This window comes from Triticum urartu, chromosome 7 (genome assembly GCF_003073215.2).
Source record: "Triticum urartu cultivar G1812 chromosome 7, Tu2.1, whole genome shotgun sequence".
Classification (NCBI taxonomy): Eukaryota; Viridiplantae; Streptophyta; class Magnoliopsida; order Poales; family Poaceae; genus Triticum; species Triticum urartu.
In genome coordinates, this window is record NC_053028.1 from 147,682,699 (window position 1) to 147,692,558 (window position 9,860).

The 9,860-nt window shown below is 44.9% G+C and overlaps 2 non-coding genes and 2 pseudogenes across 2 annotated transcripts; all 4 read right to left on the reverse strand.

Annotated features, from left to right (window-relative positions):
• Positions 1-3,451: 3,451 nt before the first annotated feature.
• LOC125526102 lies at positions 3,452-3,530 on the reverse strand (annotated as a pseudogene).
• A 174-nt stretch (positions 3,531-3,704) lies between these two features.
• LOC125526101 lies at positions 3,705-3,789 on the reverse strand. The gene has a single exon (XR_007291563.1). It is a non-coding gene; the product is annotated as a small nucleolar RNA Z199 (small nucleolar RNA).
• Positions 3,790-3,873: 84 nt separating this feature from the next.
• Positions 3,874-3,970, reverse strand: LOC125526107. The gene has a single exon (XR_007291567.1). It is a non-coding gene; the product is annotated as a small nucleolar RNA R64/Z200 family (small nucleolar RNA).
• A 1,553-nt stretch (positions 3,971-5,523) lies between these two features.
• On the reverse strand, positions 5,524-6,215 carry LOC125518577 (annotated as a pseudogene).
• Between the last annotated feature and the right edge of the window lie 3,645 nt (positions 6,216-9,860).

The window sequence follows — 9,860 nt, forward strand, 5'->3', positions numbered from 1 at the left end:
AGCCACGATAATCCTGTCATTTTTTGCAATTGCACCTTTCTATATATATATTCAAAAACAAGGTATTTCTTACCTTCATTGTCCTCGAGCTACTTCTTGGCACGACCGAGCTCTTGCTCGGACCGCTTGAGGTTCTGCTTTAGCGTGTCCACCTCCGCAGTCAGTGCGGCGGACGCAAGCAGGCAAGCCTGCATATGCATATTGACACATTTTTGTTAGACTCCTGCGAATTCTAGTTGATCCTCTATTCGGCTTTTCTTCCCGAACGCCAAACAGAGCATCAGGGGCTACTGTCTATGCGGTACTATTATTTACACATTCTTACCTCAATTCCTGTCAAAAGGCTAGCACAAGCTTCAGTCAGTCCGCTCTTGGCGGACTGAACCTTCTGGACCACCGCACTCATAATAGTGCGGTGTCCCTCGTCGATGGAGGCGCCTTGGAGCACCTCCAACATATTGTCCGGCGCCTCCGATTGTACGGGGGCCGCCGGCACGGTGGACATGCTCCTCTTGGAAGGAGGTACCCCGCCGGACTCTGGAACCTTTGAAGGTTCCAGAGCGGTGTCCGGCCTAGAGCCGGACTTGGAACCCTGGGGGGTTTCAGCCCCTTTACTCCTGGAGTCCGGGAGGCCGCCTTGCGACGCCTCTAGGACCACCTCCTCCCGGCTTGGAACCTGTTGGGACTACACTTCGGTGTCGTCCATAGGGCAGGGGGAGGAAGCCGTCGGAAGCGAGTTCACATCCGACGAGTCCAGTGAGCCACCCGACGTCGCGTCGAGCCGGTCTTTGGGTGGGCTGCATAAACATATTCGACGTAAGGAAAGATGTGCAATAAATGAATACTATGAATTACTCTGGTATCCGGATACTTACAATTTTGCCAGGGGCTTGGCCCTGGGCTGCCACTCCTCTCCGCCGTCGGCGTCGGTGGAGTAGTCCGGAGGAAGGGTTTTTCCCTTCTTGGACCCTCCGGCCTCCCCAGAGAGGGTGGCCTTCCTTTTCTTCTCTCCTCCCGCTGGAGGGGGAGAGGTCTTCTCTTCTTCCTCCTTGTCCGCACGGGAGGAATGCGCCTCGGAACCGTCGGATGATGGATCCGACACCTCCTAGTGCCGGGCACTCTTTCGAGTCCCCGCGGCCTTTTTTGCGGCCTTCTTCTCCGGCACCACATAGGGTGCCGGAACCAGCAGCTTCGTCAGGCGAGCGTCCGCTGGGCCTTCAGGCAAAGGAGCCGGATAGTTGATCTGTCTGGATGTCACCTGCCAATCCTGTCAAAGGTAAGGGAGTTTAGATCCCGCAGGGAGTCAAACTATGAAATACTAATATCCTGTAAAAGGAAAAAAACAGCTTACCGCGAGAGCGTGACGCTGCGCGCTGAATCCGCGATCCTCGGTAGAGGATGCGGGAGCCTCGGCGCCTTTGAAAAGAACCTTCCAGGCATCTTCGTACGTCGTGTCGAAGAGCCTGCTTAGAGTCTGGTGCCGTACCGGGTCAAACTCCCAAAGGTTGAAAACCCGTTGTTGACACGGGAGGATCAGGCGGATGAGCATAACCTGGACTACGTTGACAAGCTTGAGCTTCTTGTCCGCCAGGGTTTGGATGCATGTTTGGAGTCCGGTTAGCTCTCCTTTTTTACCCCAAGACATGCCCGTCTCCTTCCAGGAGGTGAGCCGCGTGGGGGGTCCGGATCAAAACTCGGGGGGTGCGACCCATTCGGCGTCGCGCGGCTCGGTGATGTAAAACCACCCTGATTGCCACCCCTTCAGGGTCTCCACAAAGGAGCCCTCGAGCCAGAGGACATTGGCCATCTTTCCCACCATGGCGCCTCCGCACTCTGCCTGGCTGGCGCGCACCACCTTCGGCTTGACGTTGAAAGTCTTGAGCCATAGGCCGAAATGGGGGCGGATGCGGAGGAAGGCCTCGCACACGACGATAAATGCCGAGATGTTGAGGACAAAATTCGGGGCCAAATCGTGGAAATCCAGGCCGTAGTAGAACATGAGCCCCCGGACAAATGGGTGAAGAGGGAAGCCCAGTCCGTAGAGGAAATGGGGGAGAAATACCAGTCTCTCATGGGGCCTAGGGGTGGGAATGAGCTGCCCCTTTTTGGGAAGCCGGTACGCGATGTCGTTAGACATGTGTCCGGCCTTCCTCAGCTTTTTGATGTGTCCCTCCGTGACGGAGGAGACCATCTACTTGCCTCCCGCTCCGGACATGGCTAGAGAAGGTTGAGGTGGGGAGTGCGGACTTGGGTGCTGGAGCTCGAGTGCGCGAGAATGGATAGGCAGAGGAGGAAGAAGGCGTAGGTGAAAAGGTGGATCCTTATCCCCTTATATGGGTGGACGCAACTACATGTCCACACCAGCCTGGTAAAACTCGCTTATCTCCAAGCGCCGTAATGAATAGTGCGGTTGGGTTACCCACGCCCGTATTGATGAGAATCCCGGAATAAGGGGACACGATCTCTGCTTTAGCAAGACGTGCCAAGGAAACCGCCTTGCATAACGCGCTGAGATGGGACAGTAAAACAGTTCGAATAAAAGCTTGGCCGTGGTGTGATGTCACACTATGGAATACGTCAGCAGACTAGATTTGTGTAAATATTATTCTCTCTATGGCAATATGTGGAAACTTAATTTGCAGAGCCGGACACTATCTTTGTGTTCAAAATCTTCTATGAAGTACTTGGAGGAGGAACCCGCCTTGCAATGCCGAAGACAATATGCGCGCCAGACTCGTCGTCATTGAAGCCTGGTTCAGGGGCTACTGAGGGTGTCCTGGATTAGGGGGTGTTCGGATGACCGGACTATACCTTTAGCCGGACTCCTGGACTATCAAGATACAAGATTGAAGACTTCGTCTCGTGTCCGGGAGGGACTTTCCTTGGTGTGGAAGGCAAGCTTGGTGATACGGATATACAGATCTCCTACCATTGTAACCGACTCTATGTAACCCTAACCCTACCCGGTGTCTATATAAACTGGAGGGTTTTAGTCCGTAGAACAACATACACATCAACAATCATACCATAGGCTAGCTTCTAGGGTTTAGCCTCCTCGATCTCGTGGTAGATCTAGTCTTGTACTACCCATATCATCACTATTAATCAAGCAGGACGTAGGGTTTTACCTCCATCGACAAGGCCAGAACCTAGGTAAAACTTCGTGTCCCTCGTCTCCTGTTACCATCCGGCCTAGACGCACAGATCGGGACCCCCTACCCGAGATCCGCCGGTTTTGACACCGACACTCATGCTTCAGATATGATCGGTCTACAGGGATTCAGACTGCGCCACAAAGGCACAGTAACAGCTGATGGATATACAAGTACTAAGACAATACTCCCTCAGTGTCAAAGAAACCCGCCCTTGAAATTGCATCAAGTAATTTGTAAGAAAACAAGAACGTGAGCAACATTGCATTTCACAAGACAACGGTTATTTGAAGATAAGAAATCATCAGACTTTAAACTACGAATCACAGGAGTGTAACTCCTGTCATATTGTTGCAGTTTCTCATCATCACTTGAACCACAAATGAAATCAAGCAACACTTTAGATTGGAACTACAAATGGTAAATATCTTTGTTGTGGAGATAGTTCAATTTATAAACTCGTTCAAGCAAAATTATATTTGTTGTGAAGATAGTAGGACTTCCTTCAGTATGTGGATAACATAGAAAGCCACAAACATATCAGGGTGTTGAGGTACCATCAGAGACTTAAATACTAAGTATCAGAGGAGAAGAGCTCCATCATATTGTTGATGGTTTATTCCTCATCACTTGACCCTCAAACATATAAGCATGCATCGGCAGCAAGAGAAAAGGCTATAACAATTTATAGTTTGGCAACTATCGGTATGAAATGCAAACATTATTGCTCAGAATATGAAATATCTTCTCATCAATGACAAATGGCATCTCTGAAGTCTGACATACGTCGTAGATTTCATGATTCATCACAACATTTTGCAAACCGCAGAAATGGCACTAAGAAACCAGATGCAACCGAGGATCTCGTGACCACAGACATCACCATTCACCAATAATTAACAGTGTAAACATGTATCAATAGAGTTGGATGAGCAGTACAAGTATATTAGTATAGGAACTAGAAGTGCTGTGTTGTGCTGTGCTACAAGACCACTAGCAACAGCGGCATGAGCAGTACAAGTATATTAGTATAAGAACTAGATGCCTAGGAATTGGGAGAAAATCCCAAACTAGGGAATAGCACACAAAAAAATAGCACACAAAAAAGGCAGGCATTGCAAGCCTACTCTTCACTCGAAGCTCCAGGAATAGCACACAAAAAATGAGTTGCCTAATAGAGCAACCAATTTCATGTTTGTTCTAATAAAGAAATAGCAACCCCCTACTATAATAATAGCAAAAGAAACACATAAGAAGTCATGCTGATTGTGCCTACTATAATAATAGCAAAAGTCATCGAATGGTGAGCAAACAAGACTAGAATTAACACTTGAGCGACAGAGTATCAGAAACCAATTCACGTTATAATCCAATCCTCAAAGTTGTCGCACAGAAACTCATTGTTTGTTTGTTCCACCGTCCAAGTTGGATCAGCACCACGACCCAGGAGATATCTCGTGATAGCAGGCATCCCATAAGCCGCAGAAATGGCCAGAGCAGTGTCACTTTCAATAAGTAAAACAAAAGAACCAAATTAATCTAGGATTACTGGGATGTGCAGCAGAATTGATGCGAAGAGATCAAAAGGGAACTAGATTAATTATCCTGTGAGACTTCACGGGTTGACGAGGCACCTACACATGTCCAGCCGCCTTTCCATGACCGCCGGGGTTCACCGCCCTCCTCGGCATCCTCAGCTCCTTGGTCGCCACCCTGACCGATCGGACCGGTCCCCTCGCCCAGGCCTCTCCCCTCTCCTCGATCACCCTGCGTCGATGAGCCACGTCAGATCGAATAGCCCACACTCCAAAAAATTGTAGAGAAACAAACCACACTCGGATTTGAAATCAAGTGCAAGAATGGCTGCAACACATACAACTAGCATGTTACTGTTGGTGGGTGATGGGGAAAATGCATGTGAAGTGCATAAATCACAGAGGGGTATGTACAATACACACCATCTCGTCGGAAGCTAGTTTATACCTCCATCAACACCTCCCCCTCCTAGCATTCGTTCATTAGCAGCACGGACCTGCCAAAATAAATCTCAGTTATATAATTCCTTGTTGAATACAGAGAAAGATAATTGCTTCTATGCAAAATGTTACACATCAGTTTATCATAAAACACAAATGGAGGTAACAGAAGGATTTAGTAAAATGCTCACACAATAGATCATATCATCCAAGCTTGCAAAGGCTTAAGATCTAACTGGCCGAATGGATTTGTAATAAGATATTGGATTTATAAAGTTGTTGTAGAAGGGACTGCAACTTTCCTGATAATTTGAGGCTCGAAACTCAAATTCCACTCCATGGAAAATAAGCTAACAGTCATTGGGGAACTTGATTCAGACTTCTTAGTGATGCCCTTAATGGCAGAGGGAACTGATACAGACATTAAAACAGAAAATAAGCATAGCTAAGAAGACCATGTTCACCAACCCAGACCTAGGTAAAGGCATGTTCCATCTGAGAAGCCAGCCTAACTACAGCACCATGTGATGGTTCCGGAACTGGGTTCAGTTCCGATCCCATGCTCAGATCCCACTACGCGCCGGTAGCTGCTACTCCATATTTGGTAAAATACAACTCGACCAGTCTCACCTATCCAAGCATATCTACATACGCAACCACATGGCCTATTGTTGTAGTTGCGTGCGGAAGCAGCAGGAGAGTAGTACCTTGGCGGCGATCGCGCGGAGGAACTTGGCCTGGACGGTGCCGGGCACGCGGGACCAGTCCCGGCCGCGGTTCCTCTTGAGGGCCGCCCGCGCGGCATCCACCGCCGCGTCCACGTCCTCCGAGGTGCCCGCTGGGATCTCGCCTGCGCAAACCTACCGCTGAGCACGCAACGGCACGGGCGAACGGAAAGCAGAGAGAAAGCATGATGGATGGATCTGGTACGGACCGATGGGGGCCTCGGTGGTGGGGTTGATGACGGGGAGGCGGCGGCCAAGCACGGGCGCGCGCCAGTCATCATCGATGAAGAGCTGCCGCTGCGGGATCTTCACGGTGGCGACCATCGCGGGTGGCGGGGAGTGACTGGAGTTGCGTCGGTCGGGGTTGGTTGGTAGTACGACTGCGAGGCGCGAGGTGGAGAAGAGGTGGGGAGCTCTATCCTCTCGTCGAGTATGCGGCGAGCACGCATGCTTTGGGGCGCCGTAATGCCGGAGGAGAGGGAGGGAGGAGCGATCTGGTGGCGGCGAGGGTGGATCTGGAAGGGGAGAGGAGGAGAAGAGAGTGAGGGAAAGAAGGAGGCGGGGGGGGGGGGGGGGGGGGGGGGCGGGGGGGGGGGGGGGGGGGGGGGGGTGGATGTAAAATTACCACAGGGCAGAGCTAGGGTTTCGGGGATGGTGTGGAAGGGCTGATGACTACCGTTGGATCCACAATCATCCGACGGTATTCGATGCATGATCCGCATGATGCGTCCACGGACCAATCAGAAAAGTGTACGACGTTATGACCATCTAAATTTGTGAAAAAATCATTTTCTATTTTTCAAGTGCCTAAATTGAGTTTTTTGTAAATGACCTACCATATATTTGTTGCAAAATGGGACCAGATCATTTTTATAGGGACAATTGCATTTTTGCCCCTAGTTGGTTCCTACCCACGGGTTTTGCCCTTACTTTTCAAGCTTGCTCAGTTTTACCCTTACTTTTTCGATCGAGGTCCCTCGAATGCCCTTTAACCGTTTGACCAAAACTTTGAAAATTCAAAACTAATTCATATTAACTCAGAAAAATTCAAATAAGATATCAAAATGTTCATATAAACATTACCTTTATGTGCATATCATTTGCATTCAGGACAAAAGCAACCTTTAAACTACCTAAGGTAATTAATGTTATTAACATTATTAAAAATAAAAAGGTATAAACAATATTTTTTAATGAATAAAAGTTACATGCAAATGTAGGTGATGTTTTCTGAACATCCTGATATCTTATTTGCATTTTTCAGAGTTCGTATCAATTTGTTATGAAGTTTCTAAATAATGGTCAAAGTCGTTAGAACATTCGTAACAAGATAATACGAACTTACAAAAATGCAAATAAGATATCTGGATGTTCAGAAAACATCACCTACATTTGCATGTAGTTTTTATTCATGAAAAAATATGGTTTATACCTTTTTATTTTTAATAATGCTAATAAAATTAATTACCTCAGGTTGTTTAAAGGGTGCTTTTGTCCTGAATGCAAATGATATGCACATAAAGGTAATGTTTATCTGAACATTTTGATATCTTATTTGCACTTTTCTGAGTTCATATGAATTAGTTATGAATTTTCAAAGTTTTGGTCAAACGGTCAAAGGGCATTCGAGGGACCACGACGGAAAAAGTAAGGGCAAAACTGAGCAAGATCGAAAAGTAAGGGCAAAACCCGTGGGTAGGAACCAACTAGGGGTAAAAATGCAATTGTCCCATTTTCATAATACATTAGGCCATATTTAATGTTCAATTGACAAAATGGTTGGTTGTCAAAAGTTTTTATACACCTCTGGTGAAAAAGAAAAAATTTCGATGTTTCAGCAGGAAGCGGGTCAAATTCGAACTACAGCTGCCTCATAGTTTGCTCTTTATTTTTTCTAAAAATCATTTCTAGGTACATAAGTATCTATTTAATTAGAGAAACACCAAAAAAATCCAAGATTCAACCACTAGCTAGGAACGGTCATTCCCGCTGTTTTGACCGCATTTTGAAACAGGCATAAAAAATTCAAAAAAAATCAAAAAATTGGAAAACCTTCACATTGTGTCATTATTTGTGACCAGGTTTCCAGGAAAAATAATAAACTTGTAATACAACAATTATTTTAAAAAAGTGTTCTCAGAAATGAACTATCATGCGTGAAGATTGATGGCATTCAACCCAAATGGTCAACCTTATGGCCATATTCATGACATAGTTTGTTCAAATGATCTCATATTGTGCACAAGGGTGCATATTGGAATGGCAAACAATGTTGCCTAAGGAAGTTCTCATTTTCTTTGGACGAAAAAATCATTTTCCATTTTTTGAGTGTCCAAAACGAGGTTTTTTTGTGAAAACCTACCAAATAGTTGTTGTAAAATTGGACCAAATCAATTTTCTAAAATACTAGGCCATATTTAATGCATAATTGACCAAATGGTTAGGTGTCAAAAGCTTTTATCCACCTCTCATGAAAAAGAAAAATTTCTGCCGATTCAGTTGGAAACGGGTCAAATTTGAACTGCGACTGCCTCATAGTTTGCTATTTATTTTTCCAAAAATTCATTTCTAGGTACATACGTATCTATTTAATCATAGAAACATCAAAAGTTTTCCAAGATTCAACCACTAGCTAGGAACGGTCAAGCCCGCCGTTTTGTCCGCATTTTGAAACAGGCATAAAAAATTCAAAAAAAATCAAAAAATGGAAAACCTTCGCATTGTGTCATTATATGTGACCAAGTTTCCAGGAAAAATAATAAACTTGTAATACGCAAATTATTTTAAAAAAGTGTTCTCAGAGACGAGTTATCATGCGTGAAGATTCATGGCTTTCAAGCCAAATGATTAATATTATGGCCACATTCATGGCATAGTTTGTTCAAATGATCTCATATTGTGCACGAGAGTGCATCTTGGAATTCCAAACAATATTTCATAAGGGATTTTTCATTTTCTTTGAATGGAAAATTCATTTTCCATTTTCCGAGTGCCTGAAATGAGTTTTTTTGTGAAGGACCTACCATATATTTGTTGCAAAATTGGACCAATCAATTTTATAAAATACTAGGCCATATTTAATTCACAATTAACCGAATGGTTGGGTGTCAAAAGCCTTGATCCACCTCTGGTGAAAAAGTCAAATTCCCGCCGATTCAGTAGGAAGCAGGTCAAATTTGAAATGCGACATCCTCATAGTTTGCTATTTATTTTTCCAAAAAATCATTTCTAGGTACATAAGTATCTATTTAATCAGAGAAACATCAAAAGTTTTCCAGGATTCAACCACTAGCTAGGAACGGTCAAGCCCGCCGTTTTGACCACATTTTGAAACGGGCATAAAAAATTCAAAAAAAAATCAAAAAATTGGAAAACGAGCTATCATGCGTGAAGATTCATGCCTTTCAAGCCAAATGATCAATCTTATGGCCACATTCATGGCATAGTTTGTTCAAATAATCTCATATTGTGCACAAGGGTGCATCCTGGAATTCCAAATAATGTTTCCTAATGGATTTTTCATTTTCTTTGCACGGAAAATTCATTTTCCATTTTCCGAGTGCCTGAAATGAGTTTTTTTGTGAAGGACCTACCATATATTTGTTGCAAAATTGGACCAATCAATTTTATAAAATACTAGGCCATATTTAATTCACAATTAACCGAATGGTTGGGTGTCAAAAGCCTTGATCCACCTCTGGTGAAAAAGTCAAATTCCCGCCGATTCAGTAGGAAGCAGGTCAAATTTGAAATGCGACATCCTCATAGTTTGCTATTTATTTTTCCAAAAAATCATTTCTAGGTACATAAGTATCTATTTAATCAGAGAAACATCAAAAGTTTTCCAGGATTCAACCACTAGCTAGGAACGGTCAAGCCCGCCGTTTTGACCACATTTTGAAACGGGCATAAAAAATTCAAAAAAAAATCAAAAAATTGGAAAACGAGCTATCATGCGTGAAGATTCATGCCTTTCAAGCCAAATGATCAATCTTATGGCCACATTC